We start from the raw sequence: 26,683 nt of genomic DNA on the forward strand, positions 1-26,683 counted from the left end.
CCCTTCATCCAACTCATCTGCTAACATGTGCATGGTCTTCTTGGGTATGGTTGAACTGGAAACACACTGATGCATAGTGTCTGTGTTGATCTTCAAGTGTGTGCTGGTGGTCATGCACATCAACTTGTCGAAGTACATGTTCAACCCCAGTTGGACTTGCTTCTTATCTTTGCCTTGGTGAGTGTGTTGAATGGGTTGGATTGCATGTGTACGTTCAACGACATGCATGCTGTTGGATCCCTTGCATGTGATCAACAAAATTTCTCACCATTTTTGCTCTGTGTTAGATACTAGGATAGATCCTTAACTCGAACTGGCACAGTTTCATCCACGAGTGCATGTTGCGCCCACTGTTGTTCCTGTTCCTGCTGCAACTCATTGGAATGTTTGTGCAACTCGATGTTCTTCCTGAGTTGTTGCTTCAACACATGCGACTCCTTCTTTCTTCCAACTTCTGCCTTCGCGCGATCTTCATGTCGTGTCGTCATTTCATATCCCGAGTCTCCAAAGTTGCTTTCATTATCAGTGGAACTGCTTGATCTTGCAACTTTTCTCCGCCTCTATGTTGTCAACAACCTTCCTCTTGCATTTGTTACGTTCGCTCCATTCATTATGTTGCCTTCAGTTGTTGTTCATGATGTTGCTCTTTGTGATGTTGTTGTTTGATGTCCTTGTCCATGAACAACTTGATGTCTTCGTGAGTAGGTAAGCCCATGGACACTTGATCAACTGCATCCCCAAGCGTGCTCTGAATGGTGTCTTCATCTCTGATCTCTTGGAAACCATTGTACTTGTACTGCTGAGAGCCATATAAACACCTGTGATACCTGGAGACATGGCAAAACTCATAGCAAGCAATTTGTCTGTCAAAAACCAAAATGAGCATGAGAACTGACTTGCAACATACCTGGGTGAATGATCATGAAGGTTGCGCGATTTCGGTCGGGAGGTCAGGACACCGACTACCAAGACTGCACAAGGCACAGTCTCGGATGCTGTGATTGCATTATGAACAATCCCAGCTGGGAAGTACTGTTGGCCTACAGGCATATTTGTGCAAATTTTTGGGCCAAGCAGCCACTAACCTCCAGAAATGCGCAATTCAGTCCAGGAGGCCAATTCTGGGCCAGAATGCACAAATTTGGAGAGGAAGGTGAACCTTCCTTCTGCAGATTGCACAATGCAGCCTTGGTGAAGGCAGAGACCGGGCCCAGGTTGGCCCGACTCACCGAAGGGCAGCTGAAAGTAAGTAAGTCGATGAAATGCACGACGAAACTAAGTGATAGCAGAAGTGATAAAAAATGCATGCAAAACATGAATTGAAGATTGAGCAAATAGATCAACATGCATGTGGGTGAGGCAATTCGTCGGTTGGGCAAATGTCCGTGCAAAATAGTTTCATGCATGTGACAGCAGTGAGATAGTAACGAAATTTGAAACAGAAGTAAGACAAGCTAGAATATATGTAAACGACAAGAGGCGTTCAAATAAATCAAGCAAACAGCGCTCACACAAGCAAATACACAAAAAGCGACAAAAATGCAGCATAAGGCAAGGGAAGCGATCTTACCCCAAAACATTTGAAATGAATGTGCCAATTTCTCCTAGATGTGATGTGGGATGTCAGAGCTAGAAGGTTGATGTGAGGAATGAGCTCTGTAGTGTTCGATTGATGAGTTTTGATAACATCGAGGTTGTGACGCACATGCCACAAATCTAGGGGAAGCGACACTTGGAGGGAGGTTTCTGAATTGTTCCTTGCATGTAACCTCTAATTTCTAAACATAGATCCCTAAAATAAGGGATGCTTTTACATATTGCCTTGGGAGAAGCAGCCTATGCATGCAAGTTTGTTTTGCTCGGTCCCGGAGGGAACCGGTCAACTCAGCTGCACATGCAAGTGACTGCTGGAGAGAAATTTGCATTTTTGATTGTCAGCTAGGCTGACTACTCAAGGGGATTATGAAATTCCTGGGCCCAACAGCTGACTACTGCCCAGATTTGCACAAATCTTGGGCTGAGCTACCCGTTGATGGGAAAAATTGCGCAAATCCTACTGGGAGGGTTGGCTGGAAGGATTGCGCAATCCTGGAGCCCAGAAGGCTGTCAGAAGAAATTGCACAATTCCTGGAGGGAATGGTTGGTTTCCCTCTAGAAATGAGCAAATTTCACTGGGAAGCTACTCAACCTGCCGTTGGACCAAGTTCGGGTGAGCAGCCTATGAAGGGAAAAGATCAAATTGTGATCGACAGGTTTCCTTTGAGAAAGAAAGACATTGAAGCTTGAGGACTTGATGAAGCAAGGCAAGCTGCTATGAAGGATGGTAGGGAGGCTCCAAAATAGCCTAAGGCAAAATTTTGGAGGGTGGTTGTAGCCGCTACAACAGTTTTTCACTTGACTTCCCATGCATGGGTTGGAAGTGGACACTTGTCGACCCTCTTCCTATACACATATATCATAGTATTCTCAGGGAAGAGAATTACTTTGATAATTTCTACTGCATCTATCATCTTGTAATGATTCCCTTATATCGAGCCATCTTTAATTCCACAATTCTAGGGATGTCTCCCAAGGCCATGGATTGTTTGCTAAAGATTGGAGATTATTTTGTCGAGGAGATTTTTACCTATATTAGGGTTTGGGGAAGTAATGGTTGCCTCCATGTTCTCCCTCTTTATGTCCTAGATAAGATCCTATCCAGAGAAATTTCTTATCAGACTGTAGGGACTGGAATTACCCTCAAACTCAAAAAATCTTCTAAAAATTTTTGGCCCAAATTTCCCTTGCAAGTTTGTCTATTCACTCTCCAAAATTATCAACAGGCTGAAAAGGAGATCTTGGCCTTAAATGAATTGAAGCTCACCACCATTCCTACCAAAGCTTATGATGCTTCTCAGGTAGGTCAAAATGTAGTTGCTGAAGCATATATCAGAAATTATGTTCATGGCCATAGTCAATATAATGATTTATTTTGCCAGGCCTCATTTTATGAGTAAGTTTGTCATAAAGTGAAGCAATTGTCTCTAGATAACTTTAAACACTTTTTAGTTTTTTAGAGTTTCTAGAAGGGCTCATTTGCATATGCATTTTCTAAAGCTATCTTTGGTTTTGTAGAAAAAACTATCAATTCTTCTTCACAGACCACACCTCATATCTCTACACCAATGGAGATTTCTTCCACCGATTCCAAAGATCAGGGTTCCTCAGTCAACCTATTGGTTAATGATATGAATAAAGAATGGCAGTCATTTTTTGATACATTTTCAACACCAGATGATGCATCTAAGGAAAAGGAAACCCCTGAAGTAAACACTTCAAATTCTATTGTTCAACAAACAATGCCCATTACTCCCAACTCTTCAAAATATGTTCTTGCACACCCTAGTGCCATTTCTAAGCCCCCTCTTGATACTCAAATTAATGTAGAAGTGATTCCTTCTCATCCAACTTTGTAAATTCAATTAAATATTGAGTAAATTCCTCCAATTGAAGCTTTCTACCATCCTCAACATAAATTTGTTGTAGAAATAATTCGAAATTTGTAGTTGCTAATGAATTCAGGCTGAAAACAATAGACACAAATTTCTTCTACTCAATCTGTGGAAGGGAAAACATACAATAGAAACACATGCAATCATTCAATCATAATGAACACATTATTTTTACTACGGATCCCAACTGGGAAAACCCCTCTTCTATTTGTATTATATCATATGAGACAGTTGATCTATTATAATAACAACTTCAATCCTTGAAGCTCAACCTGCACTGCAATGTTGATCTCCTCCTAAGTATTCTCTAGCAAATACTTAGCCAAAATAAGCCTCCTTCTTCCTCCTATTTCTTTGAGCAATTCCTAATCCTAAAGAATAGGAAGAGATCCTATTTTCTTGCTCAATCCCAAGAGAATTCCTCACCTACTACATGCAAAACTCTGTACACTCAACAATATACAACAATAAATACAATTATGCCTTTTCCCTCCACTCAACTAGGTAATTTGAATTGCATGGATGACTAGGGCTATTTTGAGAAAATTGACTCGAAAACTAAGAGATCAATGAGTTAACAACAATTACAACCACTCAACTGAACTCATACTAACTCTATTCATGGCTAGAGTTCAGATAATTGAGTTGCACTGACTATAAATCCACTAGATTTCTATATCTTAGCAATCAACTCATGCACAACTCTACTTCTTAACCACAAAATCAATTTGACTGAATTAACTAAGCGACTTGGGCATGTCACTCCTGCTAATTAAAACTCAAGTCCTTTCCATAAATTGTCAAACTTACCATGCTTTCCCTTTTCCTCATTCCGTGCATCCCACCGCAACACTACATCTTCCAGCTGAAACTTTTCTGCTTTGGTTTTGCGGTCATAAATTTTCTTTATCTTCTCTTGCAATCAGAAAATGTTTTGGGAAACCTCTTCCCTTGTTTTCTGAAGGTGAATCATTTGATTAATTCTGCGCTGAATATCATCCTCTTCGCTGCCAGCTTCCTGTAATAATCTCATGACCGGGACTGCAAGTGATGTAGGAAATACTGTATCAGTACCATAAACCAACTCAAAAGGTGACATACCTATGGATTTCTTGCTGCTCACTCTGTCGGCCCACAAGGCATTAACAAGCTTTCGATGCCAATTCTTCTTGTTTGCCTCCAACATTTTCTTAATAATGTTCACCAAGGACTTATTTGATGATTCAACCAATCCATTGCCTTGCGGGTAATATGTCGTGGAATGACCCAATGTAATGTTGTACTTGTTGCAAAACTCAACCATTTTCTTAGACTTAAATGTTGCTACATTATCTGTTATAAACTTGTGAGGACAACCAAAACGAGACAAGATATTAGATTCTAAAATTTGGATAATTACCGTGTCCGTGGCTTGCCTTATCGGAATGGCCTCAATCCACTTGGTGAAGTAATCGGTAGTTGTCAATATCCATCTATATTGTGCTGATGATGTAGGATGGATTTCTCCTATGAAATCAAGTCCCCACTGCTGGAAAGGTGCATTTACTTCAACTGGCTTCAAAGGAAGAGGAAGCAACTTCCTCTTTCCTTTAAAAACTTGGCATTCATGGCAGCCCATCACTGTCTTATATAAATCTTTACTTCTTGACATTCCAATAGGAGGCAAAAGATGTTGAAGAACATAAACTATATCATAGTACCAAGGTGATTTGAGAAACATTTCTAATACGTGAATGAGTGAGCCACCATCTTCGTCCTCTAACATTGTTGCAATAAGATTTACGTCTAGGGCATGTAAATTTGATTCAGCCATCAGTTTTTCCAAGCCTTGTCCTTTGATCAGTTTAGTAGGTTTAATCTCAAGATCATACTCCAACATTGCTACTATCCACTTACCTCTTCTTCCCTCTGGATCAGTTTGCATGAGAACATCCTTGACTGCTGCATTAGGAACATATGCTATAGTATGTGAATGCAGAATGTATACTCTAAAATCCTTCAATGCTTTTATAAGAGCCAACGCTTGTTTTTCAATGATATTGTAACGCAAGGCAGCATCTTGAATAGTCCTACTGAAAAAAGCAATGGGTTGCTCCACCTGATCCCTCTTTTGCATCAATACCGCAGCCATGGTGTGCTCGGATGCAAATGAAAATATAATAAAATCATGAGTATAATCAGGACTAATCAAGACTGGGGCTGTAGTCAAAGCAAACTTTACCAAATTGAATGATTTCATGGCATCCTCAATCCATTTCACAGTGCTGTCCTTTTTCAACATATTAGTTATTTCACGTAAATTCTCAGCCAAATTTGGTATAAATCTGCGTAAGAAATTCATCTTACCATTGAAAGCCTGAATCTCCTTTTTGTTGCGCGGAAAGTCTATATGTTGAATTGCCTCCACCCTTGAAGGATCAATGCAAATACCATCTTTAGAAATTATATGACCAAGGAGTTTACCCTCGTCCATGGCAAAAAGACTCTTTTTTGGGTTTAGAGAAATCCCGAACTTCCTACATTTTTGAAAGACAATCTTTAAGTGGTGCAAATGCTCATCATCAGAACCAAAAAATACCATCAAATCATCTAAATAAACAACCAAGAAAACATCCTTCTCATTAGCAAAAGCTATGTCCATCGCCTGCTGAAAAGTGGCTCCGGCATTCTTCAATCCAAATGGAATTTTGGCATACTGAAAAGTTCCCCAAGGTGTTGTGAAGGCAGTTTTGTCTTGGTCTTTTTCATGCACCAAGATTTGATTATAGCCTGAGTAACCATCAAGTAGTGACATCTGTGATGCTCCAACTACTCTTTGCAGAATATGGTCCATCTTAGGAAGAGGGTAATTATCCTTTAAGGACACCTTGTTGAGGTTCTGGAAATCTATGCACAACCTTATTTCTCCAGTCTTCTTTCGTACCGGGACCAAATTTGAAATCCAATAAGAAAATCTAATTGGAACAATGATGTCGGCTTTAAACAATCTATTTGCCTATTTCTCTATGGATGGCAGCAGCTTTGGATTGATTCTTCTCAACTTCTGTCTAAAAGGTTTTTGATCCGGCTTGATAGGAATAGTATGCTGAATGATATCCTTGTCATACACTTTCAAATCTGAATAATCCCAAGCAAAAACATCAGAAAATTCAGAAAGTAATCTAACATACTTAGCCTTTACTTCGGGAGACAATTCTTTTGATAACTTTACAAGCTTGGGCTTGTCAGCTATTCCAAGATTTACATCTTCAACTCCTTTGTCCATAGGAACCAAGCTCGGTTTTCTTGCCACATCATCCTGATCAAAAAGCTCCTCTAAAGGTATGAGACCTCTAGGAATAATATTATCCTTCAGTTGTAAAACCTCCATCTGATTTACCTCAATCTCTTGTTCATCGGAATCACAAACATCATCAATGGAAGTATTCTTAAACTTTCCTTCATTTTACAAAAAGGCATTAATTTCATTGTCATCCAAAAAAACTTGCCAATACCTCAAATTATCAGGAACAGCAGGCCTATGTTTGACATGAATTTTAAATTTGTTGCTAGAATTCATTGGAATCTTCAAATTGCTAGCCGCAGTGGTGAGTGGATCTGCAATGATGTTTTGAGTCTGGGGTATTGCCATCAAGGTATACTCTGCAAACATTTTCAAAATATCCAGAACTGCATTTCTGTAGGCTCTCATCCGCGGATGCTTTGCTTGATATTCTCCTTTTACTTATTTAATCACCAGCTCTAAATCACCATAAACAGAAATCCTTTTCGCATTGAACTTCTTCAAAATTTTAAGACCTATAATCAAAGCCTCATACTCTGCTTCACTATTAGAGGAATCAAAAGCTAACTTGTAGGAACATACTCTAACATTACTTGGGACTTTGGCAGGCTAGAAAGTAGGGCTTCGAATCCAAATTCCAATACGAACATTGTCCTTAGCCACAACGCCATCGAAGTCCATGCTCCAAAGGCCGGCTTCATCTTCTAGATGTTAAAATTTTGTTTCCTTGACTTGGGTGATTACTTCATTTTTTTACTCTTCAATAAGCTTTTGTTGTTGTGTAGGCTGCTCAGAAGAACTTGCTATTTTTTCTTTTTCTTGATCAAGAACTGCTCTAAATTCTTGAAAACTTCTGGTACATCATCTACTTCTACAAGATGAATATCTACATCATTGAATCCACTATCAGAGTACAAAACAAAGGACTCTAAATCACTATGTACAACATTTATCGGATGATTCACAGGCTTCTCTTTACTTATGATCATATACTTCATTTTCTTTTCCCGATAAAACTTCCTCAATTGACCGAAAACAAGAATGGTAGCATAAGAGAAGTCAAGTTGTAAAGTGCCTTTGAGTTTAGCACCGCACGATCTAGATAAGATCACTTTATAAATTAAAGGATGAAACTTTTTCTACTTCTTTGACACCAATGTCCTTCTTATCTGCTTGCTCTTTTGCTGCACTATCCTTTTTCTGATTGTTCTTTTCATTTGCAGTGATACTTGTTGATGGTACCTTGCTAGGATTCGGATCAACAAGCTCCTTCCCTTTCTTCTGAGTGTTTTAGGAATCATTCTTGGATTGCACATCATTTATTTTCTGAATGGGATCGACCGGTACATCTCTGCTCCTTAAAGAATACTGCCTTTGCTATGTAGTCAAAGCATTCATATAACCATGTTGATAATCATCATATTCAGGCTCCAAAATCACATCATTTGCTAGGATATAATCTTCATCCCTTTGAATGTCTGGAACTTCTGCGTATTATTTATCTTCGGTCAGAAATATAGGCATACCATCAGCGAAAAAATGATTTGTTTCAATTACCGGATCTTCGTCATCTTCTTCTTCCATTCCTTGAACATAATTTTGCTCTAAGGGAGTTCTGATCTATTGTTGTTGCGCTGGTTGCTCTCGTGCCTTTTATTCTCTCTACTTGATTCGAAATTGGGGCTGTTGTTGTCCTCTAAAGTTTGGATTCCAGATTGGTGTTTCAGGTCTATCTGTGATGGTTAGTCAGTCAACCATCCTTTCCACTGTTCGAATCAATGTATCCATATTTACATCTGAAGTTGATGATTCTTCTTTTATGGTCACTCTTTTCTCAGATCTCATTCTTGCTCTTTTAGCCATCAAGTTTGCTTCTACACTCACAACATTCTTTTGCATCTCTTCTAGTGTGGCAGGATCTCGTTCCCGCAACTAACATGCTATATCAGCATCAAAACCATCTGGAAACTTGAGCATAGCCAATGTCTTCAGTGGTTTAATGTTGGCAGGAATAGAATTGTATACTGCATTAAACCTCACACAATAGTCTTGCACACTCTCACTGACATTTCTTTTGATGTTCTCATACTTGGAAAAAATCTAAAGTGGATTCTTCTTCACCTCCCACCAATGCAGGAATTTCCTATGGAGGATTGGTAAAGTGGTGATAGAAGCTGCTAATAAATCTCTGAACCATTTTAGAACTTCACCTCCAAAGCTTTGTACAAACAATCTCATCGACACAACTTCAATTTCTACTTCATGGAGGTCAAAGAAATCATTCATCTTATCAACATGTTGCTGAGTTGTAATGGTTTGAGTGGCATCAAATAAAGGTATCTTGGTTTGATAATCAATGGGCATGGCACCAAGATTCTGAGGTAAAACAAGGGGTGCATACCAGGCAGCCATAACTCGAGGTGGATTTAAAGCAAGGATTGGGCTACTAGGAGTTGATGGAGAACTGGGAGTAATAGGTGATTGATGGGGAATGATAGGTTGATGGGGAAGTGCAAATATAAATGGGGGTTAGGAATGAACTTCAGAGGTTGAAGGGAATAATGATGAACTAAGGGTAGTGGACACCGGTTCAGAAAGCTCATAGATCTTAGCAATAGTGAGGGATGATTGAGGGGAATTTAGAATATACTCATCAATTAACCAGTTTGCCTTTTGGACTTCGAGATCTGTAATAAACTCGGGATCTAGAACTATGTCGTCAAGTGCACTTTCAAACTTGGTTCTAAATAGGGAAAGGTCAAATGACAGATCAAAGGGAAGGTCTTCTAAAAACAACCACTCATCAGGGCAGGAATCTACTTTTATTTAAGGTGTGGGACTAACTAAACTTTCTTGTCTTTTGAGTCTTCTTGAAATCAGATTAGCATTATCCAATACTGGGGTAGGGTTTGGATTTGGATTGGCTTTAGTGTACTTTCTCGAAGCCAGTGTGTTCAAATATAGAAGTTTTATATATTGCTTTAAAACTTTCCAATTCAACCTAGTAAATTCTAAAACTCATCATCCATAAGCTTAAAAATTCAAATGAAAGATATTACCAGGGTGATTAGTCTTTCGTCCCCAGTATGGTCGCCACTATGTTATCACCTGGATTGAACCTCAGGCTGAAGGAAGGCAATGCCAGGGTAACCACAAACCACGCTTAGCCAAGTAGCTAACCCTACTAGGCCGAGAGAGGGCTCTCTTTATAAGGATCTCAGCCAAGATGACTGGATCAAGTAAAGGATATTAGGCTAGGTATGGTAGCATGAAATTTTGATTGGATTTTGAAGGGGTTTTGCTGGATCAAGAGGAGCTCGACAGTTTAGGTCTAGGTAATTAGGTCAGAATTGTAGGGTGTTCAATGGGGCAAGGTAGGCATAGGCTTTAACACACTAGGACTTGATGGGGTGAGATGTTTAAGACTGGTGAGAAGCTAAGAAGAGCATGTGAAAGCCATGGATCCTTCCTAGACTATAGAAAACATGAAATGGTGAATATTTTCACAAAGCAGAGCACTAATGTAATGAATTCTACCTATCAACTTGAAAGCATTGACTTAGAAGCAATGAGATGATTAATGGAATACATAAAACACATTAACATATGATCAAAAAAGAATAAATTGTACTAAAACTTCATACCACATGGATCCCACAAAAATAGCTACAATTCTTATTAATCTCCTGCTAAACTGCTACAAAATGGTGTACAATCAAGGTCTGAGCATCCAGCTGAGTCCAACCCTTTACAATGAGAAAGAAGAAGAAGATATAGACATGAATTCAACCTCCTCCCATCCTCAGGGGTCGAATCCCTAAGATGAGGAGCTAATCTAACCAACACTGAACAAGAAACAGGAATATAGGCATCTTAACAACTTGCCTCTAAAAGTGAAAAACTGATTCATTTGAGCTCAAACTGACTTCTAAGGTAATGAATCTACCCTCTATTACTATTTATCTATCATAGTTACATGCCAAGTCATAATTTACAAAGTTAAATCATCCTCCATGAGAGAAAATCCAAGAACACAGTAAAAAACTAGAAAAATAGCCATCCTGAGCAAAATCTGCCCTACGTGCAGTGCCACTGGCCCAACGCGCAGCGCCACTTTCAGGTCCCTTTTGGAGGCCTTCCTGGCATCTAAATTGAGCTCATGATAGCTCATTTGGGAGGTATTCAAGTCTACTTTCCAAAACTCATGTAACTTCTACATTTGAAGTTCATTTGACCCCTCAAAACGTGATTCTCCCAAGACTACTTCTGTGTGTCCAAAAAGTGGCAGAAAGGTCTTTTTTAGGGTGTTGTTTGACCTTTTTGTGGACCATTTCTACCCCAAAATCTTAGAAAATATCTAGGGTGAATGTTCTCATCGCTATGAATCCAAAAATCAAACCATTTCTCCATTGGGTGCCCCTAGGAAAAGCGCAGCGCCGGCGGCGTTGCACGTTTAGGTAGTTTTCGTGTGTGTAGAATTTCAAAATTTGCAAGTGACAAAAAATCTTCCAAACTTGCCCAAAATTGGTGAGAAGCACCATCATCAAGTGTCTTGATGAGCCAAGGAAGCTTCAGCAAGCAACCTAAGCCTATCCTCCTCCTTTTTGCCTTTCAAAGCCTGCCTAAGCCTAGCTTTCATCTTTTTGACCCTCATGTTGCAAATCTTGTTTCGGGTCCTGTAATGATAGGTCATTTGTGTGATCATCTAATTGTCTCTATTGGCCTTCTATATCAGCTTCTTAAGAAGTTGACTCTCTCAAGCCAAGTCTCTCTATCATCTTCAATCTCCTTCTCAATAGAAGTCAAGGTGACTTGTGCCTCTTTGTCACTTTGTCGTTTTACCTTGAGCATTTCCAACTCCATGAGGACTTGTTTGTCACTCAATTGCTTGTTTTCTTGTTCCAAATATGTAATGACATACTTGGCCCTCTCCAAATTGTCCATCGGAGCTTGTACTTGAGCCTCCTTTTCATGTATGATGATGTCCTTTATGGTTTCTTCGTCCTGAGCCTCTACGTCAATGATTTCCACTCCATGATGAGTATAACGCTGCTCTGGCTCATCATGCTCTATCAAGTCAAATTCCCTTTCCTCCTCATCATCAAAACTCTCTTCTGGCATCTTTTCCTTCCCTTTGTGCAGCGGCTGCACCTGTACCTATTGTGTTGATGAAGAAGGCAAATCTCCTTCTGCATCTCGTGGAGCTAGCATTTGCCTATGGGTTGATGAAGAAGGCAAGGTCCCTTCCACATCCCATGGAGAAAACACTTTCCGATCGGATGCAAATAATCTCCTTGTGTCCCTCTGATATGTCATGTAAGTCATGGGCACCTCAGTACTAGTCTCTTTGGCCTCCTCATCTATTTTCACCTGAATACTGCTAGAAGGTCCCCCTACTTCTTAAGGCGCTGGTGGAGGAATTTGAGGACCCCTGAAGATGTCATGAGCGATAAATTTCTCCCAAGATATGTTGAGGAGGCTAAGATGATGAAGCACAATAATCTTGATAAGGGAATAATGACAGAGACTGCTCATCTGCTAAGGGTATGGCTTCTTCTGGACAAAATGAGCCATCTTCTCAATATTCTTGAACAAGAAATTGGGAGGTTTAACATCCTCACCTTGGTAAAATTCATGAGGAGCCTAATGTGATAGGTGTACAACCTAGAGAATCTGCTCTCACAAGTGAAATATTTCATGATGATTTTCATCATGGGGACATACTTGTCTTCAAGAAATATCAAAGGAAAAGGTCTCTTCACCTCATTTATGTACTAGGGTTTGATATGAGTCTCGTAATAGTGTTCATCCAAGTCCTGGGCCTTGTACCACTTTTCCCCTACATTCGGAATCCTGGTTGCATTTGATATGATGGAGGGTGAGACTGTGAGTGTTACCCCAGCAAGAGTCACCTTGTTGTCCTTAAGATGAGCTACAAAAAGTTTGGTGAGCTCAGGGTGGCACTGAACTCTCTCTACCTGCTCACAGAACTCATAGCAACCAAGATATCTGAAACATGTGACAACCAACTGAGAGGCCTACAATTCCTTAAGGTTTGATGGCTCTTCTCTGATAATTCTACCTCCCTTGTGTGGTTTTCTCACTGCCTAGCTCTATATGCTGAGGTGTCACTGCATGTGTTTTCCTCCTCCTCATAGTCTCAGTCTCCTCTATCCATGTTTGCAAGGCTTGAGGTTGTATGAAGGGAATGAGTGAAAGTGTTTTAGGAGTGAGGGGATGGGAGATGACCTAATGGGCTAAAAAATAAATGAGGGAATAGGAATCATAAAAATGAGAGGGAGGGCTTGTTTTGTTTGAGAAATTGGGGAAGAGGGATAAAGGGATGGGAATGATATGGAATAGGGATAAAGGAATAAAGGGATAGGGAAAGAGTTTAGAGCTGTAGTGATAGGTGATAGGAGGAATAATGAGGGTGTAGGGTTTTAGGCATAAAAGGGAGAATTTTAGGGTTTAGGCACTTGCCATGGGAAAATTTAGCTTAGAAGTTAAATTGCAAACCAATCAATGTAGTATGGAGGATCACTTACTTATATGTAGGTAAGAGAGGGAAAAATTGAGGTTTGTTGAAGGTTTGAGGCCTTTCTGGCCCTTCTGCACAAGGCGCAGTGCCACTGCACAGACGCACAATGCCACCCTAGAAGCGCAGCGCAATGTAAAATTACACTGTGGAATTTCCCAGATGCACAGCACCAACCCTGTCTGCCTGAAATGAGTAGTGCAAGTCTGCCTACGCGCAACGCCACTGCTCCAAAAGCATAGCGCCACCCTCCAGAAGCGCAGCGCCAACTCTCCTTCACCCAAAACTCGCTTAACCTCTCCTCTTCTTCTCACTTTTTGACTCCTTGTTTGCCAAATGAGAATGATGAACTTGAAAATGAAATGTGAGGCCTCATATAGGAGTAATTTTTTATTTTTCACTTGAAAAACCCACTTTCTAATGTTTCTTGACCTTCTTCAAAACTACGTTTTAATACCTTTTCTTCTTTGTCTTTTCAGGTGGATAGTGCTCAACTTGAACTGATTTTTGCAGTGTTTCTTTGTCTTGCAGCACGGAGATATGCTTTGGTGTAGCTAGGATCATTTATTACATATAGTGACTTAAAATTACATAATAAATACAAATTAACTCAAAAATACTCTGTTTTCACCTCAAAAACATGTTTTTTAGGTGAAAATTACATTAGGTTAAAAGATAATGATTCAGTGACTATTACCTACAAGCCATCATGCTTGACTTATTTATCATCCTCATACCCTTGTTGCCCTTTATTTACACTTTTAAATCAGGCATCTTGACCTTGGAAATGAAACCCTAAGACCTAATGAAAACATGCCCTATGACCTAATGAAAGCATGATTGCAAATTGACCATGAAACCACAACTGAAGACAACCTGAAGAAGGGTCAGAAAGTATACTCTATGAGGGAGAAATTTATATTTTTTAAAGAGAAGACAACCATCAATGGATCAGTTTGACATGACCTAATGAAATGATGTAAAATTTTCAGTATGGGACCCCTAAAATGAAAATGCAAAGAGCAAATTTTGATCCCTGATGGAAGTATGCAGATACTGACACTAACATTGGCCTTATTGGGGATGGTAGCTCCTTGGAGGTGTCAAGAACACCGTAGACCAAGTGCCTCATCCATTGGGCAATACGGTCAAAGACAAAAAAGTGAAAAATGACTCAATACAAACTGAAAACTGACTCACAACCAAACTGACTCTAAACTTGACTATAAACCAAATCAACCAAACTTGACACTAATCATTCAAACTTTATAGCCTTCACTTTGGGCCCCAAGCTCAAATGACAGTGTACTTGAAACTTTGCAAGGAAAATCAAACTGGTATATACAATGAAGGTGAAGTAACTTCAGGGAACAACCTCAAAAGTAGTAGTGTTTCAGGAGCCTACCATTCACTGGCCCTCCTGAACATTCCTGACCATCCATTTCCTTTAACAAAAATGCATTTTGTCCTTGATAAGCTGAGATTTTATATGGTCCTTTCCATAAATTGTCAAACTTACCATGCTTTCCCTTTTCCTCATTCCGTGCATCCCACCGCAGCACTACATCTTCCAGCTGAAACTTTTCTGCTTTGGTTTTGCGGTCATAAATTTTCTTTATCTTCTCTTGCAACCGGAAAGTGTTTTGGGAAACCTCTTCCCTTGTTTGTTGAAGGTGAATCATTTGATTAATTATGTGCTGAATATCATCCTCTTCGCTGCCAGCTTCTTGTAATAATCTCATGATCGGGACTGCAAGTAATGTAGGAAATACTGTATCAATACCATAAAACAACTCAAAAGGTGACATGCCTATGGATTTCTTGTTGCTCACTCTATCGACCCACAAGGCATTAACAAGCTTTCGATGCCAATTCTTCTTGTTTGCCTCCAACATTTTCTTAATAATGTTCACCAAGGACTTATTTGAAGATTAAACCAATCCATTTCCTTGTGGGTAGTATGCCATGGAATGACCCAATGTAATGTTGTACTTGTTGCAAAACTCAACCATTTTCTTGGACTTAAATGTTGCTGCATTATCTGTTATAATCTTGTGAGGGAAACCAAAATGAGACAAGATATTAGATTCTAAAAATTGGATAATTACTGTGTCCATGGCTTGCCTTGTCGAAATGGCCTCAATCCACTTGGTGAAGTAATCGATGGTTGTCAAAATCCATCTGTGTTGTGCTGATGATGTAGGATGGATTTCTCCTATGAAATCAAGTCCCCACTGCTAGAAAGGTGCATTTACTTCAACTGGCTTCAAAGGAAGGGGAAGAAACTTCCTCTTTCCTTGAAAAACTTGGCATTCATGGTAGCCCATCACTGTCTTCTATAAATATTTACTTCTTGACATTCCAGGAGGAGGCGAAAGATGCTGAAGAACATAAACTATATCAGAATACCAAGGTGATTTGAGAAACATTTCTGATACTTGAATGAGTGAGCCACCATCTTCGTCCTCTGACATTGCTGCAATAAGATTTATGTCTAGAGCATGCAAATTTGATTCAGCCATCAGTTTTTCCAAGCCTTGTCCTTTGATCAGTTTGGTAGGTTTAATCTCAAGATCATACTCCAACATTGCTGCTATCCACTTACCTCTTCTTCCCTCTGGATCAGTTTGCATGAGAACATCCTTGACTGCTACATTAGGAACATATGCTATAGTATGTGAATGCAGAATGTATACTCTGAAATCCTTCAATGCTTTTATAAGATCCAACGCTTGTTTTTCAATGATATTGTAATGCAAGGCAGCATCTTGAATAGTCCTACTGAAAAAAAGCAATGGGTTGCTCCACCTGATCCCTCTTTTGCATCAATACCGCAGCCATGGTGTGCTTGGATGCAAATGAAAATATAATAAAATCATGAGTATAATCAGGACTAATCAAGACTGGTGTTGTAGTCAAAGCAAACTTTACCAAATTGAATGATTTCATGGCATCCTCGGTCCATTTCACAGTGATGTCCTTTTTCAACATATTATTTATTTCACTTAAATGCTCAACCAAATTTGGTATAAATCTGCGTAAGAAATTCATCTTACCATTGAAGGCCTGAATATCCTTTTTGTTGCGCGGAAAGTATATATGTTGAATTGCCTCCACCCTTGAAGGATCAATGCAAATACCATCTTTAGAAATTATATGACCAAGGAGTTTACCCTTGTCCATGGCAAAAATACTCTTTTTCGGGTTTAAATAAATCCCGAACTTCCTACATTTCTGAAATACAATCCTTAAGTGGTGCAAATGCTCATCATCAGAACCATAAAATACCGTCAAATCATCTAAATAAACAACCAAGAAAAAATCCTTCTCATTAGCAAAAGCTATGTCCATCGCCCACTGAAAAGTGGCTCCAACATTCTTCAATCCAAATGGCATTTTGGCATACTAAAAAGTTCCCCAAGGTGTTGTGAAGGCAGTTTGTCTTGGTCTTTTTCAGGCACCAAGATCTGATTATAGCCTGAGTAATCATCAAGTAGTGACATCCGTGAAGCTCCAACTACTCTTTGCAGAATATGGTCCATCTTAGGAAGAGGGTAATTATCCTTTAAGGACACCTTGTTGAGGTTCCGGAAATTTATGTGCAACATTATTTCTCCGATCTTCTTTTGTACCATGACCAAATTTGAAATCCAATCAAAAAATATAATTGGAACAATGATGCCATCTTTAAACAATCTATTTACCTCTTTCTCGATGGATGGAAGCAGCTTTGGATTGATTCTTCTCAACTTCTGTCTATAAGGTTTTTGATCCGGCTTGATAGGAATAGTATGCTGAATGATATCCTTGTCATGCACTCTCAAATCTGAATAATCCCAAGCAAAAACATCAGAAAATTCAGAAACTAATCTAACATAGTTAGCCTTTACTTCTAGAGACAATGCTTTTGATAACTTTACAAGCTTGGGCATTTTCAGCTGTTCCAAGATTTACATCTTCAACTCCTTTGTCCGTAGGAACCAAGCTCGGTTTTCTTGCCACATCATCCTGAGACCTCTAGGAATAATATTATCCTTCAGCTATAAACAATGTAAACTTTGAAACGGGAACTATAAACTCAAAATGGGAACTCTGGCCAAAAAACATCAAAAATAGTGCTAAAAACGAAAAGTGTGTATACTGGAACAATGATTTTATTTTTTAGGGGTCAATTTTGAAAATGTTTTAAAAATGGCAGTGACTGCGAAATTTACTACGAAATTTTCGTGCAAAATATAGCTTCAAAACGAAAAAGTGATGATACTAGAGCGATGATTTTTTTTTTAGGGTCAATTTTCGAACTTTTTTAAAAAGTGCTAGTAAAACCAAATTTTTATGTGCCAAACAAAGTTGTTTATGAGGAAAAAAACACATTAATGTTTTTGGTAGAATATCATTTTTCTTTCCTAAGTATAAATTCAACATGTTTTCAACCATTACATGCCATGGTTACTACACCTAAACATAGATAGAAAAATTTACCATATCACATCAAGCACATTTTCCTGATTATCCTTATTTTAATTTTGAGCATGACAAATTCATAGGAGGCCAGGATTTCGATAAAAAGAGGAACTGGAGTCAGATTACAGTGAATCTCCTCTAATGACCCTCGCTAAACTGATCACCCTCTCCATAAAATATGTTCACAAAAAATTCACAGGGAATCCCAAAAGCAAGTTTCATTTGTTCTAAAGTAACTCAGTTACACCTCAAGAACCTTGTTACTCCCTCATAAATGTGTTCCCGAGAAATGAAGGTAGCATAAATTCATTTGCTATCAATAAATCCCAAACCTAGATGCCAGAGGATTTTCTCTCAATAATGAAATAATTGGAAAAAACAAGCAAGTTCCCAGAAGATAACTCTAGTGTCAATCACAATCCTAATAATGCATCATCCGTGAAATCATACCCCACATGTAGGGAGAATACGATGAGCTACCTACGACCACTCGATTTACTTTGATTAGAGTATCTAAGGCCATAATAATAATCTATTTTAATTTCTTTCCAAATCTTTAAAGGAAGGTCACTGTCACTGTCATCTTATGAACCACTATAATAATTTTGATGGCGTTTTAAATATAGTTACATGGTATTTTGTGTTTGTCTTATTTTGTTGTAGGTGACTCATGAGGAGCACATGGATGCTAATACCACAATGGGAAACACAACCAAAATGAAAAAACTAAGTTTGGACCTCCACTAACATCAATTACCACTAAGAAAGGATTACATTTATCAAATTCACTGCGAATATCTTAACAACAGCATAAAAACATCTCCCTTGGAAACAATTCTAAAAGGTCAATTAGGTCAAGAATTTACACCCAATATAAGGAGACACCCCTATTAATATGGTTATTCAGTGCGTTCCTTCCCCCACTATTATCAATTAGATGTTACCCATCCTCATATCTAAATAAAAGAAAAGAGAGAAATAAAATAAATGAAAAGCACCCCAATGGGGGAAGTAACAAGGGATATAAAAACCTTTTATGGGGCTATGAACATCTAGTTGGTAGTAAATACTTATTATTTCATTGTGGTGATTACATTATAGACATAAAAACTCATTAATATTGGAAGAATACTTTTAGAAATCCTTGAGTCATATTTAAGGAGTCTACTACCTCGAGATCTATACAAACCCATTGGATAAAAAACCAAACCTAAAGTGAACATAACAAAATTTATTTTTTAAAAAGTAAATGACCTTTATGGATAATTTAATATAATAGAGAAGTATTTCTTAATCCTCAAAATAAAAAGCTTTCAATGTTAAACGGATATATCTAATATCTTGTGAATTCCTAATAAAATTTACTAAAAATATATTATTGTACCATAACTATAACCTTATTGTTAAAGCATTTCAAATATTTTAGACTCATATATTGTCTTTTCATGAATTCACTGGAAAGCACAATTGAATTTTTCTTTAAAAAATACTCCTATTTCCATTCCTTTATGCTTAACATGGTCATTTTAAAAGTCTTCTTAATCAAGGTGAAAACCATAATCTCAATCAATTTTCATGTAAATATCTTAGATAAAGATGAATTGACTAGAAAACACACTTGGATTTTGCTTTTAAAAACTACTCCTATTTCCATTCCCTTATACTTAATCATTTTAAAAATCTTCTTAATCAAGGTAAAAACCTAATCTCGATCAATTTTCATCTAAATATATTAGACATGGATAACACCAAACTTGACGGCCCCTTGTTTGAATGATAATGAACTAAAATAACACTGTTGATAGACCATATGAAAGCCCGAACTTTCTATATTATCTTCACCATAGTAACTTAAATCTTGAGCTCATAATTTTATCAATGTTACCTCCAACTAATGTCTAATGTCTAATATTATTAGATAGGGACAATGAATTTTAGTTACAACTTACATTGAAAGTCCATGTAACCCCATGGGGACACTTAATATATTTTAAGACAAAAAAATCACCGAGAATATGTGTCGGCTTATATATTGGTCTTGAAAATGCCTGAGGGATATAAAACACATACCTCATTGATAAATTAGAGAAGATCAACTCGGGACATTCTTCAAAAAAAAAAAAATCGCCACCTGAGACACGTTATACATCTGGAAACAGAAATCGAGTAATTATGGACGCGCAGTGGTAGGTATTAGTTAGCTCTTCGACAATTGCAGTAGTACTCTTCGTAATAGCGTTACTCATCTACTTAATCAAAGAAGTTTGTCGTGATCTTTTTTTGCCGCCTTGGAGGATCGTCTTCGTCCATGAATTGAACGATGATGACCGGCGAAGTCTTGGCCTCTTTGATGAACAAATAGCCGCACTGCAATCTTTCAAGTACTCAGTAGAAGGGAGATCGGAAGAGGCGGAGGAGGAATGTTGCAGCATTTCTTTGTATAGAATGCAGGGAAATGAAGAAAAGTAATCGAATTAGAATCTACATGAAATTGAGAGCCATGGATTGGCGGCATCCTCGCCAGCCAAGCTGGCAAATACTATGAACACACCTCGACCTTGGTTCGGAACCCCTCAACCACTGCTGCAGCAAGCTGAATACATCACGCGTTCGAATCTCAGAACAGTCTACCCACAAGCATGACACTTAGGCTTAGGCTTCTTCATCGTCACGGTATTGATGGGCTTAGCCTCTCCAACACCAGCACCGACATCGCCCCTTGTTGCCATAACACCCAAGGCGACCCCAGTTCAATTCCCAGTAGTGACATCACCGCAGATATTTCGCAGGGCTAGGATTTCTCCACTTAATATTGTATTGTAGCAAATGGGGCGATTTTGAGAATCGCCAGGTGGTGGTGGTGGCGGGGTACTGGCGGGGTGATTTTGAGAATCGGCCCACCACCCAGCGATTCTCAGAATCGCCCCAAACAATGCTTACTGGGCATCCAATATGATATTAAAATCACCCCGCCACCAGTGGTGGTGGTGGGGCGGTGGCGGGCCACCCGATGATTCTCAGAATCGCCCCATATGCTACGAATTACCCCAAACAATGCTTATTGGGCATCCAATACGATATTAAGCGGATTTCAGAGGGAACTTTGATGTTAATTAATTTTGGCAAGAACAAACAAAATAGTTTTTAAGTAAAATTTCAGTTTTGATCTATTTTAATGAACTAAACATTTTTAAGAGTAGTACATGACATGTGCAGATGTCTACACCAAACAGGGTCAGTTTCTACTTTTCTCATAGGCCAATCGAATTACTTTTTAAGGTGCTAGTTTGGTTGGGCATTTTTTTGTGGTTCTCAGAATTGGTGAAGATGAGGCTTTTGACACACAATATGCTATCCTGTAACATTAAGGGAGTGACGAAGGGGTTTCCCTTAGAGTTGGAAGTTGAGAATTTTGTCACAAAGGAGGTTCCCTTTAACCCTGATTTCTTGAAGCATATATTCCCAAAGATCGAATGCAAGGCTCTCCATGATGCAGCAAAGAAGATGGATGACAGTGATCTCCCAGAACAAGCAGATGCAAATATGCTAGAAAATGATGATTTCTTGAACAAGTTTCATCATGCTCTTTTAGAATTGCACCTAGAAGAAGGTGCCCTAATTTTCCCTAAAACTGGTAGACGATTTCCAGTAAACAAGGGTATTCCAAATATGTTGCTTCATGAAGATGAAGTGTAAGAATAAAAAATTATATATCCTTTTGGATAGTTTAAGGAAGTCATATATGATTTCTAACTCATTTTTGGACAATCATAAATTGAGGTGCCATATAAACTAAAATCGACACCATCTTCCTAACTATTAGCATTGAGTGAGGATCTACTAGTGCTGTTTTCCCGTACATCTTTGGTGTTCGGTTGACTTAATGTGTAACCTTATTTTATTTTTCTCCATCGAGCCAATAGACATCAAAGTTATTGTTTTAGTTTGGGAATTGATAAGTGGGGAAATTCTGAGAATCGCCTCGCCACCCGGCAATTCTCATAATCGCCCCATGTGTGCATCCTTTCACTCCTGAATGAACTTCTATGGAATTTTGAAAGGCTTCTTTGCTCATCACTACGTCATCGCGAAGAGGGTAGGAAAGATCAAACAGGCTCAGTTTCTGCTTTTCTCATAGGCCAGCTGAATTACTTTTCAAGGTGCTAGTTTGGTTGGGCATTTTTTCGTGGTTCTCAGAATTGGTGAAGATGAGGCTTTTGACACACAGTGGTGGGGCGATTATGAGAATTGCCCCACCACCCGGCGATTCTGAGAATCACCTCATTTGCTACGAATCACCCCAAACAATGCTTGCTGGGCATCCAATACGATATTAAGCAGATTTCAGAGGGAATTTTGATGTTAATTAATTTTGGTAGGAACAAACAAAATAGTTTTACAGTAAAATTTCAGTTTTGATCTATTTTAATGAACTGAACATTTTAAAGAGTAGTACATAACATGTGTAGATGTCTACACCAAACAGGCTTAGTTTCTGCTTTTCTCATAGGCCAGCCGAATTACTTTTTAAGGTGCTAGTTTGGTTGGGCATTTTTTTGTGGTTCTCAGAATTGGTGAAGATGAGGCTTTTGACACACAATATGCTATCCTGTAACATTAGGGGAGTGACGAAGGGGTTTCCTTTAGAGTTGGAAGTTGAGAATTTTGTCACAAAGGAGGTTCCCTTTAACCCTGATTTCTTGAAGCATATATTCCCAAAGATCGAATGGAAGGCTCTCCATGACGCAGCAAAGAAGATGGATGACAATGATCTCCCAGAACAAGCAGATGCAAATATGCTAGAAAATGATGATTTCTTGCACAGGTTTCATCATGCTCTTTTAGAATTGCACCTAGAAGAAGGTGCCCTAATTTTCCCTAAAACTGGTAGACGATTTCTAGTAAACAAGGGTATTCCAAATATTTTGCTTCATGAAGATGAAGTGTAAGAATAAAAATTTGTATATCCTTTTGGATAGTTTAAGGAAGTCATATATGATTTCTAACTCATTTTTGGATGAACATAAATTGAGGTGCCATATAAACTAAAATCGACACCATCTTCCTAACTATTAGCACTGAGTGAGGATCTACTAGTGTTGTTTTCCCGTACATCTTTGGTGTTCGGTTGACTTAATGTGTAACCCTGTTTTATTTTTCTCCATCGAGCCAGTAGACATCAGAGTTATTGTTTTAGTTTGGGAATTGATAAATGGGGCAATTCCGAGAATCTCCCCGCCACCCGGTGATTCTCAGAATCGCCCCATGTGTACATCCTTTCACTCCTGAATGACCTTCTATGGCATTTTGAAAGGCTTCTTTGCTCATCACTACATCGTCGTGAAGAGAGTAGGAAAGATCAAACAGGCTCAGTTTCTGCTTTTCTCATAGGCCAGCCGAATTACTTTTCAAGGTGCTAGTTTGGTTGGGCATTTTTTTGTGGTTCTCAGAATTGGTGAAGGGCTTTTGACACACAATATGTTATCCTGTAACATTAGTGGAGTGACGAAGGGGTTTCCTTTAGAGTTTGGAAGTTGAGAATTTTGTCACAAAGGAGGTTCCCTTTAACCTTGATTTCTTGAAACATATATTCCCAAAGATCGAATGGAAGGCTCTCCATGATGCAACAAAGAAGATGGATGACAATGATCTCCCAGAACAAGTAGATGCAAATATGCTAGAAAATAATGATTTCTTGCACAGGTTTCATCAGGCTCTTTTAGAATTGCACCTAGAAGAAGGTGCCCTAATTTGCCCTAAAATTGGTAGACGATTTCCAGTAAACAAGGCTATTCCAAATATGTTGCGTCATGAAGATGAAGTGTAAGAATAAAAATTCGTATATCCTTTTGGATAGTTTAAGGAAGTCATATATTATTTCTAACTCATTTTTGGACGAACATAAATTGAGGTGCCATATAAACTAGCATCGACACCATCTTCCTAACTATTAGCATTGAATGAGGATCTACTAGTGAGGTTTTCCCGTACATCTTTGGTGTTCGGTTGACGTAATGTGTAACCCTATTTTATTTTTCTCCATCGAGCCAGTCGACATCAGATTTATTGTTTTAGTTTGAGAATTGATACATGTACCTGATTAAGGTTCTTCTCTGTAGATATTTTGAAGTAAACATACAGATTGTTTTTCTATGGCATTTTGAAAATAACTCTAACTTTTAAAACATCTAATTCTTAAGTCAACTTCACTTAACGAATATGATGTGGAACAAATCGTATTTAATTCGAGGGAGAAAGATTTTGCATCCATTTACGAAATGTAATAGAGAAAGGTTAACACTACTCAAAAGAAATGTAAGAGCAAAAGTTCAACACTACTCCCAATATTGATTAAATGATCAACATAGAGTGTCACAATGAAAATGTAATGATATTGTGTACGTTTTCTTTAAGTGAACCCACTGAACACAGTTCACATCACATTGCGAGACAGATGTTGAAAATATGAAGCGAAGCAACATATCTCCCCATTATATAATACTAAATTGTTGATTACATGCAGCTTTTGCTCTGAAAGGGAACTCTGCTATTCTCAATTTTCCCCATTTGATTCAGTACGTGCCTCGACCTCCTACCTCTTCGCCCAAAGACATTAAAGCTACTGCTGCAGCAGCAGCAACAAAAATTAGTTTAATATTCTGTCAATCGTTTGCACAGAGCAGCATCAATGAAAATCTTTTCTTAAAATGGTATTTGAAATAGTTATTCAAGAAAATTTCTAAACATTTCAGCCTTTCATGATAAAATGTTCATTTTTACATTCTCTTGTATGTTTGTTTTGATTAGGTCTATTGAATCAAATTGGTTTTCAATAGGTTTGTTTTGAGTATGTGAGGTTTCTAGTGTCTTATTAATTCAAGTGGAAGAGATCTTTCTTACATATCATTAGATTATGAAGTGACATTGAACATAATTAAGCTTTGGGCCATACCATTTTAGAAACAACAACCCAAACTAAATGATTAGTTATTAGACCTTTTTATTTAGTTGATCTAAACTAGAAGATTACAAAAAAAATTCCTTTCATTGCTCCTCATAAACCAAGGTAGATTGATTCATCCCTCCTTTTTAGTGTACAAAGAGGAGTGCTTGATTTTTACTCAAAAAGATGGGGTGTTGATGTATCTATATATGGGTGCTCAAGTTTTTATATTAAAAATTTTCTCCAATGCTTGATTTGTACTCAAAGAGATGCGGTGATAATGTATCTAGATATGGGTGTTGAGTTTTTTATATTGAAATTTTCTTTTTGTTTCAAGTAGAATTAGAAGGGTTTGTTCTTTTTGTTTTCCTTATAATAAACTATTGTTCTCAATTGAAATTGGATCATTTGTATTAATGTTTCTTTTCAATGTAAGTTTGAGGTGCAAGTTACTTATTTTATTTTTAGACTATGATATTTAACACATAGTGACCTATGCTTAATAAACTAAAATTAGGAAGGTTTAATAACTTGCTTAGTTTTTTTTATGGTTTTGGTGTAGCTTGTTTGTAGAGAGACTAGAGATTTGTCCCCTAGGCAATAACATTCTCTTGCATCTTTGAAATCTTATTTATTGGTTCTATGTGCTTGCATTACCATCTTTTCTTAAATGGTATTTGAAATAGTTATTCAAGAAAATTTCTAAACATTTCAACGTTTCATGATAAAATGTTCATTTTTACATTCTCTTGTATGTTTGTTTTGATTAGGGCTATTGAATCAAATTGGTTTTCAATAGGTTTGTTTTGAGTATGTGAGGTTTCTAGTGTCTTATTAACTCAAGTGGAAGAGATCTTTCTTACATATCATTAGATTATGAATTGACATTGGACATAATTAAGCTTTGGGCCATACCATTTTAGAAACAACAACCTAAACTAAATGATTAGTTATAAAGAATTAGAAATTTCACAAATATAGTAAACCAATATTAAGTGTGATTTATGGCCTTAAATGAGTTTTGGAGGGTAAACTTTGAAATGCCACAGAACTGAAATTAGAGGTCAATAGAGTGTGTGAGGTCCAATTATTGGATAGAGTTATTGAGAAAATGCTTCTATAACATTAGAGTTAAACATGAGGCATCTCAGGTCAAGTGCCTAATGGTTAAGAGCATGTGTTTCCTCCTAAGAGATCATAGGTTCAAAACCCAGAAGGGGTTAGAGTAGTTCGTAGACAATAATCAAATCGTTGCCTAGAGTTGGGTCTCTTGTCCCACAAACAAGGGGGTTTCATACACCAATTTGGTGTCTGGATTGGCTATGACCTTAAAATTTGATAATAATAATAATTAGGATATAGATTGTTAGAAATTCATAATCTATAAGGGTGAAAGAATGGAGCTGGGTTACACTTTTTGGCAAGAGATGGCACGTTTGGGTGGAAAAAATGATTGCTCAATTGAGCCCTTTTTAAGCGCTCGATCAAGCCGTTTGAGCACTTAAACAATGTAACCCAATGTTATTTAGGAGCTCGATTTAGCCATGTCTTTGTGGCAGTCAAATGAAGGAGATTGGGTTTTGGATTTATTTTCTGGCTCATGTAAGTTTTATTATATGGAATTGAATTTCAATATGTTATTTATTAATTTATATGTCATTGTACTAATTTACTTCATTATTTCTTTTGTGCTTGATAATTAGGTACAACACTAGCATGTTGCCTTCAAAAAGGAAGAAATTGCATTGCAATTGAAAAAGATCCAATACAGTGCAATTTCATTCAACAAAGAATTAATGCTCTTCAATTTCTTCCAGATGCAATGCAAGAAATTGGGTTGAAGAAAGGGGACTTTAGTGAATCACGTGTGGCAAAAAAGGCAAAGGAACCCCAACCACCATTACATGCAATGTTTGGGAAGACATACACTGGGAGATTCGCAGACATCAAAGATCCATCAGAAG

General features: G+C 38.0%; 4 pseudogenes; all 4 read left to right on the plus strand.

Moving 5' to 3' along the window:
• LOC149230236 (uncharacterized) overlaps positions 1 to 13,866 on the plus strand; it is an 84,810-nt pseudogene extending 70,944 nt beyond the window's left edge.
• Positions 13,867 to 21,079: 7,213 nt separating this feature from the next.
• Positions 21,080 to 21,472, plus strand: LOC149230237 (multifunctional methyltransferase subunit TRM112 homolog A pseudogene; annotated as a pseudogene).
• A 789-nt stretch (positions 21,473 to 22,261) lies between these two features.
• LOC149230238 (multifunctional methyltransferase subunit TRM112 homolog A pseudogene) lies at positions 22,262 to 22,740 on the plus strand (annotated as a pseudogene).
• Positions 22,741 to 22,988: 248 nt separating this feature from the next.
• LOC149230239 (multifunctional methyltransferase subunit TRM112 homolog A pseudogene) lies at positions 22,989 to 23,603 on the plus strand (annotated as a pseudogene).
• Positions 23,604 to 26,683: the final 3,080 nt, after the last annotated feature.

Source organism: Pinus tabuliformis, chromosome J (assembly GCF_031772625.1).
Source record: "Pinus tabuliformis cultivar Carrire ecotype Pingquan chromosome J, CPIR1, whole genome shotgun sequence".
Classification (NCBI taxonomy): domain Eukaryota; kingdom Viridiplantae; phylum Streptophyta; class Pinopsida; order Pinales; family Pinaceae; genus Pinus; species Pinus tabuliformis.